This window comes from Chrysemys picta, chromosome 7 (genome assembly GCF_011386835.1).
Source record: "Chrysemys picta bellii isolate R12L10 chromosome 7, ASM1138683v2, whole genome shotgun sequence".
NCBI classification, from domain to species: domain Eukaryota; kingdom Metazoa; phylum Chordata; order Testudines; family Emydidae; genus Chrysemys; species Chrysemys picta.
The window spans coordinates 89,988,281-90,013,990 of record NC_088797.1 but is presented as its reverse complement, the minus strand read 5'-3'; the positions used below and the strand labels follow the sequence as shown (position 1 = coordinate 90,013,990).

At 39.1% G+C, this 25,710-nt stretch overlaps 1 long non-coding RNA gene across 1 annotated transcript in view; it reads right to left on the bottom strand.

The window, feature by feature from the left end:
• The window catches only part of LOC135972944 (uncharacterized), a 146,162-nt gene that overhangs the window by 67,032 nt on the left and 53,420 nt on the right, over nucleotides 1–25,710 (bottom strand). The window contains exon 2 of the long non-coding RNA XR_010589555.1: nucleotides 12,669–12,751. This is a non-coding gene — a long non-coding RNA (uncharacterized LOC135972944). The remainder of the gene's footprint in view (nucleotides 1–12,668; nucleotides 12,752–25,710) is intronic.

Here is a 25,710-nt window from a genome sequence, read left to right as displayed (position 1 = left end):
GTGTGGGGGGGGGGGAAGTCCGGACATTTACAAATTCCCCCCGGACGCTATTTTTAGCTCAAAAAGCTGGGGGAATCCGGACGAATGGTAACCCTGGACACCCATGACCCTAATTCATTTCTGATACAATGCCACTGGCTTCAATGGAGTTAGAACAGAGATGAATTTGTTCCTTTATCCCACTCTGCACATTAGAAAACACTAGTCATGCTACTCCGTATATCTCTTGTTACCTGGATGCCCTACAGTTTGAGAAGGCAGATAATAAGGCACTGCTAACACTAATGTTGGTGTATAATTCTAATTCAAGAGGGTACAGCAAAACAAGCTTTGGGCACTGCTCCTAGATAAAAATTATAGCTGCTCATCTTGCTATAAAGTCATAGCATAAGGGTGGGAACTATTGCAAATTCTGCTGATGCAATTGTTTGTGAGATACTTATTTTCAGCCGGGCACTTGTCTCTGCCAACTGATTTTTTTTCTTCTAGAAGAGTCATTAAAGTGCAGGCCCTGAGATTGGAATCATGCAAGACCCCACTCTCATTTGATTTCTTTCGACAACATTGTTGTAAACAATCCTTTACACTCATTTGTGCCTCAAACAGAAAGGATGATGCTGCAAGTTGCAGGCTCTTTCTGTTGCAGTGACTTTTGCTTAATTTTGTGTCTCCACTTCTCTATTAGTCAGAGAAATTGGGGCATGAATTGTACCTATCCCCTTTTCTTTGAGTTGTCTTAACTGAATTATTTTTCCCATTGCATCATGTGGTGGTTGAAGGACGTCTGGCAAAGTGCTGAAAGCCAGGTAATTTTAAAATGGGGCGGGGGGAATCAAAACTATGTTCATGATGCTTGACTATTAGTCTACCTCAGTGGATTAACCACCTTTTGATGTTTTTAGTGTTCTAAATATTTGATTGAATACTATTGTGGATTTTCACTGTTTGTTCAAGCTTATACACATTGCCATTATTCTACTCCTTTAAACAAAGTTAATATAAATTTATCTTTAATTTTTATCTTATATTCTAGACTATCATACTTGATTAAGATGTTGCTTTAAAAAAACATTTTAATTTTAAAATTGCCAGGCTGTCTGCACTTTGAAAGACACCCTTTCCCTTCCACAATCACCTCCTGTAAGTAAATGGTGTTCCCATGCTGAATCACACAGACTCTACACACTTTAGGCCATCATGCTATGACAGAATGAATGATCACAAAGATCATGGTAGTCACTAGTAACACACCCCCTCTCTGTACAGTCACACTCTGTTACAGACATTTGAAAGAGTTCACATCTTTACACACATTCCCTACAAGAAACATTTAGATTTATTTTTCAAGCCACGTCCTAAAAGATGTGTGCACCCTAAACTCCTATTTCAGGCCATTGAGTGTTGAGAATGCAGCAGAACTGAGGACAGTACATAAAAAGAGATGTCTGCTTACTGTAATGGGATGTTTTTCAACACTTAAATGTTAAAGGCTCAATTGGGTATATGATGCCATAGACCAGCAAGCCACAGTGGCTCAGTGACAGCTCAGGAAAACTTTCTGCCTGACTCTGCTACAAAGCCTCATGGAGTTTAGGGATTGCTGGGAGAAATCAGGGTGCAGAACATTCCTTTCCAAGAGTGCAGTGTTTGCTACCTTTGAACTGGTGACACCCTGGATTGCCAGAATGGGATATGCAGGCCTATGGCCATGTTCCAATCTCTGCCTCTTCAGAAATCGGATCCAAGGTCACTCTGAGCCCACCCATACCACGCACAAAGACTGATAGTATCCAGCTCCTGCACAGAATAACAAGGGGAAAACAAGACCAGGGTCATCAGCTTTCTTCCACTCCCTTGCTTAAAATCTTTATTGGCCTTACCTTGCAATTTAAGTGAAATGTGTACATTTAACCACTGCATGTGCAAGGAGTATTGGATCACAGAGAGTGGACTGGGCGGTCAACTGCAAAATCATATGGAAAGCTATATGAAATGGGGCATAAGGAGATGTTACAAATCCCTTGCAATAGGCACCCTTCAACTTTGCAATCAATTTGGTGTTTAAACATCTCTCTCAAAAATATTAAGTATAGCGAAGTAGCTCCCCTGAGGTAATAGAGAAACATATATAGCATATAAGGTTTATTGAAAATCAATGCACTCTTTGTGCAGCATTTATAATGTTCTTCAGATATATAGCAGGTGGACAAAGTGGCTTAACAATCAGTGACAACTCCAAACAGAGTTCATTTGTTGCTCATTGCATTAATATATACTGGCAATTTTTTATTCAAAATGTAAATCCACCAGTGGAGATAAGCCCAGGTAGAGGCATGAGAGTATTTTGCTATTATTTGACCCTTCCTAACAAATTAAAACAATAATATTTTAAGAAGCAGGGCTCAAGGGAAATGGGTCCTCCAGAAATAATGTTGCAAAAATCAGAAAGCATTGATTGGCACCCTATGATCTTTTGGGGTTGTGTCACCCCTGCTCTGCAACCTTGGGTGCCTTACAATGCCTTGTAGTTCCCATCTGGGCCGCTCACAAACAGCCTTTTTGAGCATGCAAGTCACACCCTGAATGTCTGTGTATAGCTGCAGCCTGCCAGCACATACTGACTTCCACTAGCCTTGGTTACCACATGTAGGGTGACACCACCCGCCCCTGGCAAAACACACTCCGATTTCCAGATTTATCCTCCAGAAATGTGTATTCTGTACTGCACTGGCCAGCCTTATCCTGAACAATTCAGATAACAAATGTCTATTGCCCCGGAAGGGAACAATATACAACAACTTGCCACCTTAAATGGAGTCACCTGCACAGTTTGCAACACTGAATTAATTTTGATTAAAGAACAGAAAAAGTTTATTCAATTCCAAAGAGATAGGTTTTGACTGCAAGAATTAATGCATTAAAGTCAGAAATGGTTACAAGAAAAGCAAAGATAAAACACTTCCTAATATTAAAACTTTACCAACTAGGCTTGGTTTAAGGTAAAATTCTTACCACATTCTTCCAACTGCATTACTGACTAATCTTCAGGTCAGGCTTCCACCCAAAGTCAAAGAGCTTGATTTCTATGCCTTCTTAGGTCGAAGAGAGCGATGGACAGGGAGAGATAATTTGGGGTGTTTTTGCCCCTCACTTTTATACTTCAGTCACCCTTAGTAATTCATTTCCCTGAGAGTGACCCATTCAGACTTGGTAATACTGGGAACCTTTTCATATCCTATCATTGAATCAGACTGTGCTGCAGTTATCTAAGAAGCTATGGAGCTCTAACAACAGATGTTTATTTCAAAGTGAACATTCTCAGAAAAGAGGAATCATCTTTCTGCAGAATGATTTTACATTATGGCAGGTTGAGATAAGCAAAGATACCGCAATCTTTTTGTTTGTTTTTGTTTCGTTGGAGGGGACTATCTTATTGCCTTTCCAAAAATGATAGACTGTTTACAAAAGTTAACACATACAATTCTTAAATTCAGCAAAACCACAATTGTACTTCTGCCAGATAAGTAGCTCCATGCTACTTATGCCCCTCTCTGAGCATGAATGCTTCTGTGACTATTTGAGGAATTTGTCTGTGTACAGCTTGTGAATTCTGGTTGTTATGAATTGTTGTATCATGGAATATACCTCCATGAATCTGCAGGGCTGTTAGCATGCCCCTCCTAGACCAGGTACAATAGTAGGTCGTTAGACCCTAATGGTCACCTATTCAGATGGATACACTTTGGGATAATGGGTTGGCTGAGGATAGAAGACCCAGTTTTGGAGAGAGGAAAACAGGGGTATGCTTTCATAGCATGTTTAACTGTGGGACCAGCCAAAGTAGGATTACCATATTTCAGCTTCTCAAAAAAAAAAAAAAAAAAAAAAAAAAAAAAAAAGAGGACACTACTGGGGGGAGACTGGAAGAGAGGGGAAGGGAAGGGGATATAGTTGGGGGAGGCAGAGAGGGTGCCTGCAGCAGGGGTACTCACTAGAGGTGTGTGTGGCGGGGGCACTGTCACTCTCTGTCACGGGGGCAGAGTAGCTGGCGCAAGCCCAAGATGAGACAGCAATCAGTTAGCATCTCCCTGCAAGACTCCCTCCCCAGGACTGGGAGAGAGGGCCTGAGTGGGTGGGCTCCGGCAGCTGTGGCTGCAGGGGAATGGACCAATCAGCTATAGATGCAGGGGAGGGACCAATCAGGGCTCTTTCTGAGCTGCAATATCTGCTTGGTAAAAATCCCAGACATTTCCTGTTATTTGAAAAAATCCGCTCAGATAGAGGAGGGAGCCTCAAAAAAACAGCAATGTCTGGGAAAACCCGGATGTACGGTAACCCTAAGCCAAAGGAAGTAAGCTTATTTGGAGCAAAGGTGTGTCTCTGTCGAGAGACTCTATAATTCAGAAGAAAAGTCAGGTGCAGAAAAGGGGAAACTTGGTTTCCTCAGAGGACTCTACCCTAAGCCCAAAGAACTCTCCAGAGTGTCAAGGAAATTGAGGCGGCATGGCAGGACCAAACACAGCCACCTGGCTTGTCTCCATCAGATGGAGCTTTACCAGGGCTCCGTGTGAGACAGCTTTTAAGGCTCCCTACCATCACAATGGTTAATTTTCAGTTTGAATGGTCATTCATTGGGTACATGCACTCTAGGTTACTCATATATCTCTGCTCCTGATCTGGCCAATCCAAGTGGCTCCAAGCTTGAGGAACTCCAATAACTGTAGTTCTAGGTTTTAAAAGTTTTTGTTTTTTATTATTATTGAAAGAGGATTAAGTCAAGTTTACCTCATAAAAGACAAACAGCTGCTCTGCTATCTCTGCATGCAGTTATTCTAAAGTAAAGTATGTTGGATGTTACAGAGTTCATAAATACATCAGAAGAATACAGTCTAAAGTAAATAGATTGCATTTTCCTAAAACATTTTTATTAAGTTTCACAGCTATGAGCATAAAGAACTTAACTTGGAAATGGAGCAGCAAACTCAGTGGCCATAAAGTACCAAGAAATAAATCATTTGCATAATGGAATTTACAGCTCTTTTTTTTTCTATTGCTAAGGTTAAAATTATTTTTGATAGACCATATTGTGCTTATTCAGTTATGAACACATAACATGAGGAAGTAGAAAAAAGTAAAAGCTACATTTGATCATATTGGTCCAGCATCCTGTTCATATTATAAATCACTGGAGCTAAAATAGTCTACCTGAGTTGTATCTTCTTTGTTCATCAATGCTGGGATTTTCAAAGGAGTTTAAAGGACTCTGTTTGCCAGAAGCTGGGAATTAGCGACAGGGAATGGATAACTTGACAATTACCTGTTCTATTCATTCCCTCTAGGGCACCTGGCATTGGCCACTGTCAGAAAACAGGATACTGGGCTAGATGGACCTGTGGTCTGACCCAGTATGGCCGTTCTTATGTTCCTATCATATAGGCACCCAACTCCCACTGAGTTTCAATGGGACTTAGGCACCTAACTGGGCTTCTTTGAAAATACCAACCCAAATCTTCTTGAACTGCTTAATCTGACAATATATAAATTGTGAGCTAGAAATGACTGTGTAACAAAGGGTAGTCTACAACACAATGTAAGCCCAGGGTTAGTAGAACTTGAGTTAGTAGACCTTGGGTTTGTTAACCTAGGGCTACATTCATTTGTAACCTCAGGTTAGGAACTGTTGAACTGGGTCCCAACTTGGGGCTCCAGTGTCTACATTGCATTATGTGGTCCCAAATCCAACCACCCAGACTGCCTACCTCCCTCCCAAAATGTGGCCACTCTAGCCCTTTGTTCATGGTGAAGTGAGGGACAACTTGATTGTCCACCTCACTTGACTGTTCAGAAAACAAAGAAAGTTTGCCCAGAGGATTGTGGGATACTTTTTGGCAGACTCCCAGAGCATGAGTCCAGTGCAGCTGCATCTATGATGCAAAGCAATTGGGCTTCAACTCTGGGAGGCTATACTCCATTTATTAAATCTCCCTTCAGAGGCAATCATTTGGACTAGCATTGAGCAAATAATTCATAAGTTTATTCAATTAATGCTTTTCTTTTTTCCCCGGTCCATGAACTGTCCATTTATAGATTCCCAAATTCTATTATTCTTCAAACTCACTTGCAAATTTCTGCATCATTGGACTTCATTTGCAAATCACTGGATCATTTGCAAATACTTGAAATTTGTATTGCAGTGGTTAGTTGCACAAGTCACATGGTGTAGTTTCAAAGCCCTGATTCACTGACTAATGCAATCAAACAATAGCATATGAATTGTAATATTGAATCAAATATGAAACATTTGAACTGAAAATTCAGTTTTCAGGATTAGTCACTCTAGTAAAGCTTGAGTGCTTGAATGTTTGCAGAAAGCAAGCACAAAAGGCTTGCAAACATGGTTGAATTGAAATTTTCTTTAATATTCAAATTAATAATAGCAGATAATTTCCCCCTTTATTTGCTCTTTTTTATTATAAAATGATTGTACAGTGAGGGTTTTAAAATGACGTTTTAAAAAAAGAAAGCATTATATCAAAACTTACTGGATGAGTGCGGACAACACAAACGAGTTCATAAAGAATGAAAGATGTTTCATTTTAAAGGTGATCTAATAAAAGGAAAAATAGGTTTTTATCTTTTTGGCTTCTTTATGATGGACAAAGGCAATCTGCTCTCTTTTTCTACTTGTTTCTTACTTTAGAAATATCAGTTCTTGTCTTCCCTGTTTTACTGAAGGTCTCCACTGAAATATCCAGAGAAGGTGATTAGGAGATCTCTCTGCCTAAATCTTACCCAAAAGAGCTTTGCACCCAACTGTTTCTGGTTGGGGGATTGGGGGGGGTGTGTGTGAGGGGATGTTGTTAACTACAAAACTAACAAAACCTAATACCTAACAAAAAGCTTTACACAGTTTGAATAAAGTTTTACTTGCCCTCTCAAATAATCAGCTTTCACTTGCTATGATAAACATACTAGCTCATTTCTACAGAGTTGTAAAAATGCCACTATTACAGAAATTCATACACATTCTGTGTCTCTAACAGTCCTTCAAGACATTAGATCTAATGTCTTGAAGGACTAGCTATTGTTGGTTGTGGTACAATTCTTTTTAAAAGCTGTACATTTCATCAGTAGGTTTGGCTCTCTCTGCCTGAAACAATTTGACTTCAATTATTTTTTTTAAGGTGCAAAGCTGCAGCCTGTAAAATATAACCACACAAACAAAGAACTCATTATATGGCATCTAAACATTGGAGGAAGCTTCCAGGAAAAACAGGTAGACCAGACCCAAACATCTAATGTAAAAAAAAAATTTTAAAATCCCCAAACATTCAAGCCTTCTTCCTATATTAGAAGGGGGGAAAGCTCATAAATCTTTTATTTTCACTTGCATATCACCTCAAAACTTTGTTCACTGAGACTGATGAGACCTCTCAATTTCAGAAATGTTCCAGTATAATCTTATACCAATATACTTCATGTGACAGGGTGCAGAGCATTACTTCAAATATAGAAAACCATGTCTTAATTTCCCAGCTACTTTATCCTGAATTCCAACACTAGAGTGTCTGAAAACGTTGACTAGGCTAATCAGAGCTCCTAATTAGAGGATAAGGAGCCTGAAGCCTTGTTTCAGTGAAGACCCAGCTGGTCATAAGGTTGCTTTAAAATGAGACACACTGTTAGGCACAGGGAGAGACAGAGAGAAGGTGCACTGAGGTAGCAGCAGAACAAGCTAGCCAGGAGTCTCAGGAAGACTCTCTAGGAAAGAACTATAGAGCTCTGTGTAATTCGACAGGTCTTCATTATTTATATAGAACCTTTTCAACATGGATCTGTAAGAGATTAAATCATTTGTATGGTACCCAAGAGGTAACCTGGACATTTTATCTATCTAAGTACTTATACCATATTCATCATGTAATATCTGGAACATAAAGTATATGGCTAAATAAAGAATCTTTGTTGGACAGCATGATAATAATACTGAATTGTATTTATTCTGAATAAAGCTGCAATAAAAAAATAATACAACCAGCTAAAAGAGCATAATATTGCATTTTCATTAGCTAATGAAAAAGCAAAGCAACCATTATCCTTGCCTCAACTTTTTTGAAAAAGACACTCGTTGCACATTGTCTGCTTTTATGACACAATGTCCAAACAAAAATCTAGGTTAGTGGAGAAGATTACAAAAGTTTTCTTGAATACTGGAGAATTAACACTTATGCACATGCACATACACAAAGCTTTGTGATTCGGCCCATGGCAGAATATTGCAAAGCTTTTGTACTGAATATGACAATCTGGCAGAAAGAACAAAATGTTACTCTGGATTGAGCTGGCAACTACCAATTGACATTTCAATTTCAAATGCAAATATTCATCAAAGAGAAAAGTAGTGGGTTTGAAGAGCTGTAATCTTGAAAGACATCATCATCCATAGTTCTGCTAACCTGCTGCAATGTTCGTAACTCAGAGTAGCTTCAGCACTCAAATAAGCAGAGAAGGACTATTAACGAACTATCTCCCACCATGTTCACTGAGGACAGAGGCTGCTTGGTTCTTACGCAGATGCATAATGAAGGATAGAGCCTTCACGTGGCCCATATAATGGAAAAGAACAATTGTAATTCATGCCTGGTGTTCCTGTCCACAGTAAATACCTGCCAGGAATATGGTGAGTTGACCGAACTCAGCTTATCTATAATATACTAGGAATTTGAGCATGTAGCTACTGTGAGACTGGGTATCCTAAACCTGATGCTTCACCTGATAAGCCGACCTTCTGCATCTAAAAACCATAGTTCAGGAATATCCTTCAGTAAACCAAAAGTGTGAGTTAATTGAAGGTAGGCTTTATCCCCTGGGATTGCAGGAATCTGCTCCTCAGCTCAGCAAGACTGAAGCTCCAGGTAACACAACAAAAGATGATCCAAAAGTTGTGCATCTCCCAAGACATTCAGATAGTCAGAGTTTACCCATATAATTTCATCCCAGATATTTTTTGTTTGCTTTTACCATAAAAGGAATTAAGACTGGGTTTTCAAACGGGCCTAAGAGAGTTAAGTGTCCAACTTCTATTCAAATTCAGTGGCCATTGGGCATCTAACTCCTTTAGGCCCCTTTGAAAATCCCAGCCTAAAATAATACTTATACATACACATTCTTAATTATTTACATCAAGCACTACCATCCACCTGTGGCATATGTTCAGGGGACAGCAGTGCATTTGGATGGAAAAATGTATCTCCTTATTTACCCATATTTCCCTTTCAATACTCCTTGAATTCCAGTGTACACTCTACTCAACGTTATCTGAAACCCTCCACCACATAGCGCAGTACACACTTGGGACCTTGCCAAAGCATGCTGCTAAGAGCTTACTTTCTAATTATTCTGTGTTTAGAGCGCTTAGCTGATTATGGAAGGTCTATATTCACCAGCTGTTAATCATGTTTAGTGTACTATAATGGCATTTAATTTTTTCCATGGGATATTAGGTGGCCTGTATACACACTATGGTAATTATCTTTAACTTAAGTAGTTTGTTGTTATTTTTTTCCTATTATAGTCTCAGTTATGTTTCATCTCTGTGGAAAATTATTTACATTTAGTTTGTACTCCAGCTACCTTCTGTCTGGAGCCACATTGAAATCTATGGTCCTGAACTTCACTAAGTCATTAGTGGGGACAGAGTTACTTAGGAGTGTTAATGATCAGTAATTATGATGTTACAAATGGCAGTTGTTTGATTTTAAGATAGTGGAAAGAGCCAACACATACTTCAACAAAACAGGTAATACACCTACCTTTTGGGAAGAAGGCCCAGTGTTGGAGAAGCCCCAGTGTTTCACATTAATTGCTGCTTGTGGCAAAAGCACCTCAGCAGCCAGTGCATTTGCTTTGTGGTTAGGAGCAGCCTCTCTTTTCTGTAGTCCTGCCAACCAGGATCCACTTGTGATCCATTTTTGTCTTGAGACTCGCCCCTTCAGCTAAGGCACCTTTGATCTCCCCTCTTTCAGGGTAAATCAGAGAATTCACCCAATGGTCCCATGACCTCATACCAACTGAGAGCCCTGGTCCAGGCCCAATAATCCTTCTGGCCCCTTACATTTGGGGGTCTTCCCAGTAGTCCTCAGGGCTGACGGGGGGGGGGGAAGCCGGTACAAATTACCGGGGCCTGGCAGTCTGGAAGGGGGCCCAGCTTCCCCCCCGCCTCTCGTCGGCGCTGTTTAGCCGGTCTGCCCTTGCTGGGGGGGTCTGAAAAAAATTTTTCACCGGGGCCCGAACCCACTCTCGGCGGCCCTGCTAGTCTTCACAGTAAGGCTGAAAGGGAATCCAGTTCCTCCCTCTATCCTGAGTTCCCAGGGACCCTTGTAGCAAGTGGTTAAGGTCTGCCAGATCAGACCTCTTACTTCTTCCCTGGGCTATTTCTTACACCAGCCCCCCTTCTCATCAGGGGACTCATTCTCAGAAGAGTGTGGGAAAGGGGTCTGCCATGGGGTCAAGCCCCAGTCCCAGTTCTTAAGCCAACAAATGAAAAAAAACAGAAGTCAACAGAAATAAAAAGAGGCATCAGCTTCTGTGTCCTACCAAGATCTTCCAGCTAGCTGTCCTACATCTCTATGCTCACAGACAACTGAAGGCTCCTTTGCTGTGCTCCTCTCTGGGAGCTGAAGATGAGAGGTCTGTCCACTACCTCCTCACCCTCCACAGGCAAAGCCCTTCTGAACTGCCTGAGCCCAAAGCTGCCTGGTGCAGGGGGTTGTACATCCCATCACACTTTATAATAAAGGTTAAGTGGAAGTTCCTCTGTCATATGAACCACTAATCATGGAGAAAGGCTGGTTGAGAATTTTCAATCAAAACTTTTTTCCCCCAAATGAAAATTGGATTTTTGTCTATACCAAAATTCACAAAGCAAAGGATTTCACTGATAAGATTGTGAGGGTTGTATATTTTTTTTACAATGCAATTTCTACATCTTATTGCATTGTAACTCACAGATGTTACTTTTTGTTCGAATAAGATTTTTCTCCTTCCTCCCAAGATGGTGGTCAAGATTTGGTTTCATATATCTCAGTTAGTTCTCAGTAGTGAAAATATTTCTATTTATAATGGGAATATTTTTAAACAAACATATAATGTTAGCATCAGATTTTATTCAAAAGTAATATTTTACAAGAAAATTACCGTATCAGATCCAAAACCTATTTCGCAGTTCTCTTTTATGGTTTTCCCCTCAAACTATTTAACTTTGCTCAAATAAGAGCTGGAAAAAATTATTTTTGACAAGTCTTCACCCTATAGGCTACCAATAACTCTGCAATTATGAAGCAAATACTGATGCATCATTTATAGAGAACTGTAATATCTCTCTGTATCATATAAGGCAATAGTGTTGTAATAGCCCCAGAACATAAAATTTGTTTTTCAAAATTATGAAGGCTTAAGTGTAATACTAAATTTTATTATAGATATTTTCTTTTTAGAAGGAATTTTTAATCTATCGTTTATAGGACTATCAGCATTTGACTATCTGCCTCTCAAGTCAAGTAACCTAAAGCTAACCTCCTAATATTGTATAGTATCTGAATGTGATTGTGATATCTTGTTCTGGTTCATCTATTTTCTTCGAATAAGTAGTAATTTATAAGGCAAATCTATATCAACATGAAATACAAATAGTCTTTCTTACATATTTTATCATAAGACAACTGAGGTAATTTAAATACAAAATTGAAATTACTTATATAGTAGGTTATTATAGGATCAGATTCAGAGACAGTGTTACAAATTTTCCACAGTCTCAATCCTATTACCACTGACTTCCTCCTTTTATCTATTCTTTTTACAGATGTAACCTGTCTTGATATAACTAAAAAATGCCTTATTGTTCTGTTATGTCTGATTTTCTCTGAGGCTCCTAGAGTATAAGAAACCTTGCAAAAAATCCAACAGGAACCCCATCAACACGAGTAACACCAATGGTCATCCTTCACTTGTTATTTATATTAGCATTTTTCTATTTTTCTCCCCTTTCATGTAGTATACAGATTTTTTTTAAAATTCATGCAAATGTGTAAAGAAATATTTTTGATTTTTTTGAAGTTTGGCAAGTCAAAGGTCATAGTGATACAGACACTATGATATAGTTTTTATGTACTCCTTTCATCTTGCCAATATTTTCCAGAACATTACGGCAAAGGGAGAAGTCCCAGTTCCTTTCCAGCCTCTTCAGAACTACACCCATTTATCCTAAAATGAAATCCAGACTTATTTTGCAGAATGCAATCAGACAGGGCTTATTTTGTAGTGCTTAAAACAGCTCCTGCATTCTTAGTCTGATTGTAATGTTTAACTCTCTATAGAAGAGCACCCTGCCACTGTACAAGTATTAACAAGGCACTTTGAAATGATGCATGCTGTAAACCTTCACATTTAAAAGTATCCATTTCCTTTCTTTACTACCATAATTTCCCCCTCTTTAACTAGATTTTAAATCAATTATCTTCACAATTCCCCTTAAAAACCAATCACCCTCACATTAGCCACTGGCTGAAAGCTTTTTCCTATATATTTATTTTCCATGCCAAACACCCCTAAAACATGCAAGCATTGTCACTATCATGTACAATTTGCAGCTGCTACTAATTATGACTCACCCGGCCTGTATCATAAATCCTTCTGAAAGAGGCATGATCTTGAATTGTCAAGTGCTGGAAGATATTGGATGTGGACAACTGACCTGAGAGAGAGACAAACTTTCATTAATCTCCCTCCTTTTCTTCCATATTCTCTCATTTTTATTATAGTCTCAAATAGGGATGGGCCTGTATGATAGATTTTAGAACTCTGCTGATCTAGGGCTTTGGTTTTGACCTGAATGCTATCAGTTGCCACATCTTACAAGTGGTCTGATTCTTTCTGCTTATAATTGAATTTCAGAATAGGCTACATGGTGGTTAGAGAGGTAAGTGAAAGACAGGGGAATATTGCCAATGCTTCACTTTGTCTGAACTCCTGGCAGTGTTCATGATTACCATGCAATAGTAAATAATAATTAGAGCTGCTAAAATAATATTTTCCAGCACCTTTCAGCTAACTCAATCTCTGATCAATTGTGGTGCTTGTCCATCAGCAATCCTTGTCTGCCTCTCAGCAATAATCACATCAGTACTCTGTGCCGGTATAACTGCCCCTGTAGGGCTGGGCAAAACTGTGAACAGCCTTAAGTGGGATTTAAGTGGTGTACTGGCTATGAGCTGGCCCTCTTTACAGGGGGTAATGTCACCTTCAACTCCTTGTACCTACCACCCAGAAATTGATTGATGAACTTCTGTATGCACCCCAGCACATGCACTGTTATGTGTAAGCAGAATATTTCTAGTGTTATATTGTAAATATGGACTCGCCACTAGTGCTAGATGTCAGAGTTTTCTTGGATCAAAAAGGGACACCATCAGAGCAAACACTGCCCAACATTTAATTTTAGAAAACACATGAAATTCTATTTAATGGAGAAGGGCTATGTGATGACAGGCCCGATGATGGCTCTTTATAGACAGGAATTTCAGCCCTAGAGAGAATCATATATTGACTTACATTTCAGTATCTAATTGAACCTAACATGGCAACATCTGTCTCCAAAGCTGACCTCTGCAAATATTTGGTTCCATTGGCCTCTCATCCAACACATTTGATGTTCCCATATCAACACAGACCTCTGGGCTTAAATTTGCCCTGTGCTCATCCACCCGACACACACTAGTTGATTTGCATAGTGCTTTATAAGCAGAGTTCCTGTCTACATAGGTGAGATTTATACTTGCCCTCTCACTGAGCACACAACTGGTCTGTGTTTGCCTAAAAACATAGTATGGCTGTGCTACTCTGTATGCTGCTTCCTCTCTAGCCATGGGTTTTAGATTCCTTGGGCCATTTCTTGTACCCAAGCAACTTCCAGAGCTCCATTTAAATTAAGCTCAGCTCCATGATTTATCAGTTTGTGGACTTTTGGAGACTTAGCCCAACACTGCCCTTTCCCAAGTAATTTTTTCCATAGTCCGCAACTCTAACGCTGTTACAAACTGCTTGATGGGTTCACTTGGGCCTTATCCTTCATTACAAAGTCTGTAGCACAGAAACTTTGGGAAGACATTCATTTAACCTACTGTAATATGCCCTCAGCTGTTGTGTGTCTTTGGTTGATCTCTCTCTCCAAATACCATAAGCCACTATCTAGCCTTAAGTAAGGGCTACATAGTAGCATTGAGCTAGGGCCCTGCATTAGAAGTGATGTGTACATAGGGGCATTAGTGCCTTCACTCCATCTACTTCCAGCCCCTCCCAGTGCAGCTGTCCCAAAAAGCTGCACAAAACACAGTCTGCAACAGATGCAGCTTCCAGTAATGTATGTATATTTCATACAGGAGGCATATGGATCCCTGATGATTTTCTAGGGAGATTAGTTAAGACCTTTCCATCCACTAGTGTCCAGTCTCAAGCAGAGACATACCACAGAAACCAGTTTATTCTCGGCTTTCACAAATGCCCTCACCAGCACTTATTTTCATGCATCCTACTAGATGGTTGTATGTCCCTTGGACATGTGTTAAAGAAATTGCTTAGTGGTAAGCTTCCAGTTTTCCTTCAGTTACTTAAATTGAAGCCACATTTACTCAGTGGTACAGCAGCCATAAGGATTCAACAGTCATCTTTAACTTTTCACTTGGGTCTCAAGTGATCTCTTGCTGATGCGGTCAGTGCAATGAGAGATGTTGCCCTTTCCAAGTTGGCTGGATACATTACAACATGCACTCTTGCCCTTAGCCACTATCAGGGGCTTGCTTGGAAAAAGTGTACAAATCAACTGCTGTTTGCCCATTAGGCATCAGATGAAAAGCAAATCTACAAGTTGCCAACATTTCTGTATTAGAGGCCGTCAGATTTTTATCTGATAGCATGACCAGAGACAGAACAAAAGCAGCAGATGTAACGGCTTGATTCTTTCTCTCTCTCACACATACACACACACACACTCTCTCTCTCTCCCTTCCCCCCCCCCCCCCAACCCCCTGAGAAGTTCTCCTTTGATTTAAATTAAATTTTCCCTAAACTCACAAGATTGTAACTGCTTTTGTTTGGTTTTTCATGAAAAGACCTTTTCTATCCCTATTTTAAAATATGCAGTTTCCATTCACTCTGCATCAAGAATGTCTTTGTGCATGAGTGAGTGAGTAGTTCAACAGTTGCTGTTTCATTACCCAGAGCAGGATGTGTTTTTCACTGTTTCTCTGACTCTTGCCACTACATAGAAACAAATGACAAAATAGAGTAGTAAAAATTAATTGAGTTAATCAGCTCTGTTTAACAGCCAAGGCTTTTGCTTGAGAGCTTTACTATTTCTGACTACAGGTCTCAAGAGAATGTGGCAGTGTATTATTGCTCTTCTCATCTCCACCTCACTCTTCAAAAGGGATAACATTAAGGGACCTATTCAGCTTCTATTGATTTTCATTTGTAAAGCTTCCACTTGCTGCAGTGGTACAAAACTGGGCCCTATGGGTGCCCTGCTTGGATGCACTGACAAGTAGTAGAGGTCACAGGGAGCCTCAGTGGAGCTGTAGTCTCTTGTAATCCCTGCCTGCAATAATATCTCCTTGTGCTGCTAATAGCAGTATAAAACTTAAAGTGGGCATGTCTGGGCAACAGGACCTTGTTATCCATATTCTTTGAACACCAACTATCTCCAGGAGAACAGCAATGGTGTGAGTACAGGTATAGCACATGACACTGTGAAGAGTGCTTCATCCAGCTCTCATGACACATGCACGCAAAATGTCTCCCGGCAGCATTACTCTGCTTTACTCCCAGTGCTCTGCAGACTGTAAGAGCCATTATTTAGCCATCTTAATCAACTTTCTTTTTTCCACTCCACAGGCAGAGCAACTAACTTATCACTATGCAGTCATAATAATGCTAATATAATATAGCTGAACTCTTGCTTATGGTTCAAAAATGAGTGGGCGCAAAACCCACTCCAAAGCTCAGTATGAGCTTATTGTATTTCAATGTAGTACTGGAGGTAGATGATTGCTCCGTTAGAAATGCGGTACATCAGGTGGGACACTAAACTCTCCTACTCATTCCTAATAACTCTCAAGGTGGAACTTGGAAGTTAAAATCTCCATGCCCCTTTTCACATTATATTTTGTTTATTTTTTTGTCAGCCTCTGCTATCTTCCCCAGAGTCTCCTATTCCATCCTGAGCTCATACACAGAAAGGCCTTGTAAATGTGTCTCTTAAAAAACCTATTTCTGCTGTGCCACCTGCAGACCACGTATATATGTTTTATTGAAATAAATCCTCTTTTGTTACTCTTCTTCTCTAATATCTGCCTGCCTTTAGACTGTGAGATCCTGGGGGCCCTCTTCTTGGAAAGTGTCCAGCACATATCCTCATTTATATAATAGGCACAACCACGAACAAAAAATAAATGATTAGATGACAACAATAGCAACAATCTCCTTTAGAAACTTGCATTTCAATGGGTTTTTCCTCCTTATTTTTCCTCCAGTGGGGTTTAAAAAACACAATTCAAAATAACTGGAAAGTAATCAATACAGACGCTCCCTGAGTTACGCAAGACGCAATTTATGCAAATTTGTACGTACGGAAAAAAGTTCCATAAGCCAGAATAGGATTTTCAAGTTGCGGAAATTTTTGCGTAACGTACGGGTATACGATTCTGACTTATGCAAAATCTGAGTTACGCAAGGCTTTCCAGAAGAGAACGATTGTGTAAGTCGGGAGGCGTCTGTACTTCAAACATTATTTATGCATGAGAACCTGTAATTTCAGAGTGAAATGAAAGCTTGAATAATTCAATATTTGGGTCTTTGTTGAACTATGTTAAATATTATTTTTAATTAATTAGCAAATATTAAAAATATAAAACTTCATTTATTCAAGTGATAATTCTGTCACCAGACAATCAGGGGATTAGATGGGAATACAATCCTACAGAGATTCATTATTTACAATCCATCATTTAAACTAATACTAAAGAGACTTTCTCATGTTTATGGTTCAGGTTTTGCTTGTGAGGCACATTCTTGTGCTGAGAACAATATGGGTCCACAATGCACCATTACAGTGCAGAGGGCATCACACCTGCTGCTATTGCCCTTTTTGGAATACAGCCTGCTCCCTCTTGCATGCTGGTTCTACTCTGCAGGCTGGTGAATGAAGTCATGGCCTCTTTCTGTCCCTTTCGTGCACTGTGCAAACATGGGGGAGCATGGGGATAGAAGTCCCACAATTGCATCTGATTTTTGTTCACAGGTCACAAGAGGGGTGGGGTTAAGAGGTGGGCACAGAAATGCCATTAGCAACCTCCCCACACTATGCAGGCCAAGTACAGTCTGGCCCCTAATATACATAATGGAGTTAGTGTTGCGCCAGTAGTCTATTTTCTTTATTGTAGTCATATTGTAATTGATGGTGTACATGGGCCTTAAATACTGTATAAATAATAGTGTCAACTATGTCCTTACATTAGTATAAAAGCTGGTCACATTAAAAAAAACCACTTGCAAATATAATCACAATAAAGTACCTACATTTATATTTTCTGCCATTCATTGTATCTTTATTTCATAAATATTCAAATAACTATTTTGACATTCAAGAAAATATTTGTAAATCCTAAAAGTTTTGTGAACTTGTACTGGAAGACTCCACTACTTCCTAATCATCATTTGTCATTCTTCTGTTCATGCTGTAATCATCCAGCCAGGAAGCAGTAACCAATTACACATAGGAAAGGCTAATAACTAAAAGTTCATACTGTGTAGTCAGCAGCTTGCGCATCACCAGTAGTTTGAAAATTATTTGTTCAACCCATTTGGTGAACAGATAGAAATAATGAATTGCAGAAACTAGGAATGGTTTGTGAATAATCCTCAAAAATAAAAGGTGCTAAATTCATTCTATTTAATTGTTCAATAAACACTGTTTGAACAGCCATAGTAATAACTGCAAGACAAGAATAGTAAAGGTAAACTATTGAAATTTCCCCTTTAATAAGCCTGTACGAGTAGTTGCTTTCCTAGCTGCATGTGCGATGCTCATTGCACTCTCATCCTTGACCTAGAGTTGGTAACCCAACAGTTAACTGAATTCTACTTTTCATTGGATTAGAGAGTCACATATTCTGAAGTGAAATACATAGTTCACTGGACTATAGTCAGTAATGGCTTCCTTTCAAAATGAATACAAATTAAATGCATTGTTGTTCTGGAGTCCTTGGAGTACCTTACTGGTTACTCATATCTCGCTCACCATCTTTAATTAAAGTCCACCTATTTTATTCCAATAAAATGTAATTTTGAATTCATGCATTATAAAAAGCAGCTCTTGTGTTCTTGGCAACAGGTGCCCTAGATATGGGATGACTAGCCATAAAGGGTATGTCCTTGCTGCAATTAAACACCGGGGCTGGTCCACATCAGCTGACTCGGGCTTGTGTGGCTCAGGCTAAGGGGCTCTTTAATTGTGGTATAGATGTTCGGGCTCAGGCTGGAGCCCAAGCTCTGGGACCCTGTGATGGGGTCTCAGAGCCAGGGCTTTAACCCCGAAGTCTACTCCACAGTTAAACAGCCAGAGCCCTGCAAGCCTGAGTCAGCTGACACAGGCCCACCCCACTGCAGTGTGGACATACCCAAAGGGAAAGTAATCTTTCAGTTTAATAATGGTAGTTATTTGCTGTAGAAATGCCTTGAATGAGAACTAGAGTGACCAGGAACCAAGTGTGAAAAATCAGGATGGGGGGGGGGGGGGTAATAGGCACCCATAGAAGACAAAGCCTCAAATATCGGGACTGTCCCTATAAAATCGGGACATCTGGTCACCCTAATGAGAACAGACATCAGAGGCTAGATAGAAAATAAAGGCCATCACACAGTGAACATATTGATAGGAGTCATGCAGTCCAAAAGGATATGATAATCCCCTTAGAAGATCACTTTCAACATTAGGTCCCAAACCCTTGGTAATGCAAGTGTCTTAAAGTCACTGAACCCTAATCAAGTCCATTCTTGGACAGGACATTGGGCCATCATTCAGTTAAACTCATTATCTGTGAGCAATGGTCAAGGGTGTCTTCTGAGAGAGACATTTCTGGCTTCCTGAGCTTCCAAGGCCTAAATTACACGAGTGTCTTTTGAGTCTTCCCATTAAATCCCTGAAGGACTGGTAACTGAAAAGCTGTGAATCACAATAAATGGGAATTAGAGAAATTAAATAAATTGTTTAAAAAGCCAGACATCCATTTCCTGTGTCCACACCTGTTCGTATATGGGCTGAAGAAGAGTTTTACAAGTTGCAGGTGATCAGAGGAAACAATTTTTCTAAAAATTGTAGGTCAAAGTGCCAGAATGAAATCCTATGTTCATCCACAGAAGAAGGATGCAAACTTCACTACATCAATGAGTCTCAAAAGAGGGACAATGTGTAGGGTGAGAGAGCAGTCCATTTTCCACGCTGCCACTACCAAGACTGCCAGTTAGAGCTGGTTTTGTTACCTACATTTTTAAGCCACTGAACAGCTACCAGATAGTAATACCATTCAGTCCTCAACCACCTACAGTCAGGTTCAGTCCAGCTACTTAGAAATGCAGACGCCAATCTCTATTACTAGTTTTTTGAACCATCTAGTCTCATCTTCTCTCTTTGCTATCTGTTAGCAGATACCAAGATAGTACCAAGAAAAATACTGCTTCTGTTATGCTCACTGGCACAGATGCTCAACCCTCTGGGAATTTCCTCAGAACAGCTATAGCTGTTAGTAAACATTCTACTAAAATATATACTTCTGAAAAAATGCTTTCACTAGTTCAATCAATCTTAAAATGAAACTGATCCCCCTTTCTGTTTCATTTACTATTATTTCCTCTGCAACATAAACAAGTACTGCAGGAAAACAAAGCAAACAAACGAAGCTGAACAGATATCTCTGAGGAGATGCACCACATATATTCATTTTTACTGACAATACAGAAAGAAAAAAGTAAACAAATTAAATATTTTCCCATTAGTGATGACATTTTCTATATAGTAGAATATGAATGACTTGCCAAGTTTTTTATTTTTTAAACATCAAACATAAGGGGATTTTTAAAATACTAGAGTCTTTAAACTATAAAGGTTTTATAGCATTATGGTTTTGTTAAAAAAAAAATTCTTAGCAAAAAAAATAGCACTCAATTATTTTCTTTGACCATGAGTATTTTAAATTTAACAGATAATTGAACTTGTAGGTCAGATTTTAAAAGTACCAGGGGCTTCAAGGCTGAGGGGATTCCAGAATTAAAAGACTATTTCTATTTCAGAAAAGTCATTTCTCTAATAGAATGTTCCTACAAATGTTCCTGTTCAAGCTGGTTTATGAACTGATCAGTAACACTGAGCATGACAACATTATAGAGTGACTATATTTCCAAGATTACCTGAAGCAATTCTTGAATCACGGGTCAGCAATACAGATTGTAAGAAAAGGTCAAGCCACAGATTTCAATATAGGAATATTCCTAGAACCACATCCTTTGCTTTGGTTCTGTGCAGCCAAGCCAGTTAAAACTGATATCAAAAATAGGACCTGAACAGACTTCCTCACCCTCCGGAATTCCATTTCATCTGCACAACAAGGAAGACTCCTCTTCCGTTCCATACTCTGAATGTATTGGCAATGGAATGTGATACAGTTAATCTAAATATTAACCTGAAGTTTTGGTTCCTCATATTAGAGACAAAAAATTAAGAGCAAGAACCTGAAATCACTGCAGATTCAGAATATTTTGGATCTAGTGTTTGGTTCAGACCTTTTTCTACAACAGTCTACAAAATACACAACTTCCTTGAACTCTGACTATATATTTATTTCAAGGGACCTGCCAAGAAGGCAAGGTAACTGACGAACTCACCACAGAAGTCAAACCCTTTATCAAAAAAGTTCAAATGTAGCATCTATCAAACTGAACTAGGCAAAATCCATCTTCACAACCAGGTTAATCCTGATCCTCTACAGCTTATTACAGTGATCCTGAATTGTTTTAAGACTTGATCTCATGTCTCTGAAGACTGAGTCTTGTGGCCTAACCTCTGGACCATCCTTCCTCCCTGAAAGTGTGGGCATATATTCCTATATTTACTTGCTGGTTTAGCCCAGAAGAACTTAATCACCAGATTACTTGGGAGCTTTGACTAAAATAGTTTTGTAGCCAACCCTGTGAAATCCTTTCCATCATACAACTAACAAGGATATACCATTTTAAAGCAAACTGGCCATATTCATCCTGGCATAGCTTGAACACAGCTTGTGAATGTGATTATGAAACATGTTTTAAAAGCTATAATAGGGACAAAGTGGGCTAGCCACTTTTAAAATTTGGACAAGACCTAGGTGATTAATGTTCAGGGATGTTAAGAAGTGAAAAGGCCTTTTTTCCTACAAGAAAAGCAGAAAAGCTACTGAAAGAGAAAAGAAAATAGGGCTACATAATAATCAAAAAGCTATTATTGCTGCAGGAAAAGGACTGTGCATTTGATTGACAATTTGAAACCGCTATTTGTGTTCTAACGTATGACAAATTGCGAGGGTATGCACCAGCATGAAAACTACAGTATGCCAATATTTAGCAGAACTTTGGAGACAAAGAGGAACTGCAGCTATTTATCCACCATAATGATAGCAAAAAAATAAAGGAATTAATGCTGAAGCCTGCTTAGGTGAAAACCCTGCCCAGAGTCCATTGCAAATGGGGATGCAGAGTCCATGAAACAAATACTGTATTGACTGTTGGAAGGGAATATTCTTGTGCTGGAAATTATTCAAAAGAAAAATCACAATACAGGACCATTTCTTGTCCTGTACAAGATCCAGCTAGCTGTTCAACCCTATCCAGTGGATTGCAGAGAAGAGATCTTCTGAAATCCTTTTAAATTTATTTATTTGTCTCCACAGTATGCTAGGTGCTTTCCAAAAAGCAGATGAAGACATGGTCCATGTATTCGAAGTTGCCTAGAAACACTTGTGACACCTTTACTACAGTGTAGTGTCCCTTGTCAAGCCAAATTTCCAATACAGTATGATACTGTTGACAAGATCAAGGATGAAAAGTAGCACCTAGGTACTATTGGGCACTCAAAATGCACACACAGGGTAGAATTGTTTGCAGTGACATGAGAACAAGTAGTTTTAATAATGGGTGTATTATTAAAAAAAAACTTGGCATCAGCCCACAATTCAGACCATACAGACTTCTCCAGTATCCTGAAAGCAAAGATGTAATTTAATGCTTTTCCTGCCATAGGAATCCTGCCATCTATAGGCAGGGATCTACTGCTATCCCAAGTAGAAACGACGTGCATGCTACCTGATGCCCACCAGATTCTCCGTTAACTTGCAGAGAGTCCATACAATCTTGGAGATGTAGTGGATGAACACTTTACTCTGACATGGCTCTTTATTTTGAATGGATGCTGCCTTGATGCTCTTGTGGGGGAAAAGGAAGAATCAGTTCCCTACTTTAGCACAACAGTGCAACAAGAGTAAAAGAGCTTTATGGAAGGGGAGCATCATACGGACCAGTCTCAAAAGAGATCATGCTGGATACTGAGCTCTTTTGAGAATCTGGCCCTTATTTATGTGCTTAAATGAGAGATAAGCTGTTTTGGAAATCTTGTCCCAATTGTAAGTGTTGAGGGCTTGAAAATTTGGCCCACAGGCAAGCATGTAATGGAAGGGGCTGGCACTGGCCTTTTTTTTTTTTTTTTTTAAAGATAGAAAAGTGTTAACAAAAGTGTTACCAATTCACGGAAAGCAAAACAAACTGGTTACAGTCAACTGGTCTGGTTAAAGAGTGTGCCAGCAGCAGGCAACCTTGTTCTTAGTTTCCCCCCTCAGAAACAGAGAATAAAGTAAAAGCAGAGAGAAATTATATACACAACCATAGTCATATGAGTACTGTGTAGGTTCAAGACAAGGAAAAAAAACCCACAGTATAATGATAATGAAGAGCAGACAAAATACAGCCAACTGCTGCCTCCTGCTGTATATTGTGTAGAAAGGTCCCCCTGGGTTTTCTCCCTCTACTGTCATTTTGGTCTCTCTCAAAATTGTATTGAGTCTCCAGAATTTTATTACCAGACACCCCTTTTTTTACATGTACTCCCAAACACTACACTAAATGTACATCACAGCATATTACGGCTTCACTTAATGTGTTTTTCTGTTTTGTAGCTGCATGTTTTCAACTTTCTTGCCTCTGAAAAGACCCCACAGTGGAAAATCCAATCAAGTTTCAGTACAGCAATCAAGCTTTATTGCGGTTGTGATTTTAGTTTGTTCCCAGGTGCACAGTCATTACTGTATCCTCTTTCAAACATATTTTCAAAACCTAACATTTTGTAGCAAGATGTTTCTGTTAATCATAAAAAGTAGTGCAAATCTGCTTATTTTTTTTGTTAGTACATTACAGCACATAAAACAAAAGGAAGCTGCTGTTTCTCTATTATGTATCTTAGAAAAGCCACACATCAACAGCCATCTAGGTTACCCAATAGTTCATTCTTTCTAACCTCCCAAAACTTCACCTAATTTATTCAGGTTTGCTAATTTTAATTACTTGACTTGGTTCTTGCAGCTTGTTAAAACTACTAGTACCAAGTGGACAACCATAAATATCAAACCAGTTCCCAGTTAATATTGGAAGCACAACCGGCCTCTAAGAAGAAGTTGTAAACTACTATCTATGACTAGATTTCAGATTCATTTTCTGTCACAAATAGGTCATTCTCAGATACACTGAAGGCATTGTATGTACTATCAATCTGCAAAGGGTTAAGACATAAGAGTTTGTGCTGTTAGCTGCATTCATATTTCACCACTCTAGTGCAATATATGACATGACTTCTCCCTGCAATTTTTTGCTTTATTTTTATTCCTCAGAACTAAGCAAAATAAAATCCCATTATTTTAAGAGAAGATGGATTCGCTAATAGCTGCCTCAAGAAGGGCTTTACGGAGTAGAAGTAAGGTTATACTAGAATGCTCCTTTTATAACCCAGAGAAGGAGAGCACTGGGTTTGTACCTGAGGCCCCAATCCTGCAAGCCGATTAACAGACAGACACACATGACCGTACAAAGCCCCATTGGTTGGACCCCATGAGGTTGCAGGGGTCCACCCACATACATCCTATTGCAAGATCAGGGTCATAAGGTGATAATTATAAGAACTGAGTCTACTGAAAGCTTAAAATAAAAAGTGCCCAATAACTCCATGAACTTCATGAACAGAAAATATGATCTGTTTCATGTAAATATGTTGACATATATGGAAGACAATTGCTAACCCTTCGGGAGACTTTTGTGTTTGTCCATCCTGATAAATGGCTCACTTCAAACACTGCACTATATAACAGCATTGGCATGAGTCTGAGTGTTGGTGTGTCACTCAGAGAGGTATAAAGCAACAGAGGGTCCTGTGGCACCTTTAAGACTAACAGAAGTATTGGAGCATAAGCTTTAGTGGGTGAATGCCCACCTCATCAGACGCAAGCCAGAGAGGTAAGTGTCTTATCAAAGGAGCCATATTGACTGCCTTTATTTTCAACTATTTTAATAAACTGCACTGGACTTAGTTTACCTGGAACTATCTAAGCAACACTGCAAACATTTTAACTTTAAAATGTATTTTACTTTTTGTTCTGATAATTATCGTAAAGTGAACAAAGTGGATTTTAATTATACTGTAAAATTAAGGATGTTGAGATTTTTCAAGTGAATACTTTCTCTCTTCACTGTTCTATAAAATGCTAATTTACTCTATCTTTCCTCTTGAAATTGACAAATTGTTTGCAATTCAAAGAAAGCTCACGGATTTCAATGCCACTTTAAAAGAATGTGGGAATGTTTTAAAGTCTGTACCATCATTATTATTTATTTACTTACAATAAAGTAGTTTATGTGCCTTACTCAAGATCAAGGCCTCATTGTGCTAGGTAAAAACTCAAGTGTAAAAGCCTGTCTGCCCTACAGAGCTTGTAATTTCATATTTTGTTCCTTTTATACTCGCCTACACAGCTTCTTTACTATTTAGCAGCTCCCATTAAACTTCCATTCTCTTTACTAATGTTTCCTCCTAGTTTAGAAAAGATATGAAATCATTAGGAAAGAATTTTAAGTAACTGACATTATTATTTTTTTTGGTTACAGCGTAATCAAAGACCTGTAGACTGTGTGGTGCTTAAAACTGGAGGTAAATTGTGATAGCAATGCTTTTTAATGGCATAAAGAAGGGAAGACAAAGTGAGAATTGCTATCTTCTGCAAGCCAAAAGCTGCTATTTGAAGGTGCTACATTATCCACTTACAGTCCTATTTCCAAGGGTTTATAAAATGATTAAGAAAATGCTCCATGATGAAACTTATTACATAAGGCTTTATCCTGAAGCAAACTTAAATCTGGTTGAAATCAGTTTACTTCTTTTATAAGTTATATTTTTGCAATTTCAGATGCTCTTTTTTGTGCTCTGATTTATAGTCAATGCCTTCAGCTGAAGCCATCATATTTTACACAGTTATTAGTCCATGATGTAGACTAAAGCTTCTAAGCGTTTCAAACAGAAATAAAACAGCAGCCACT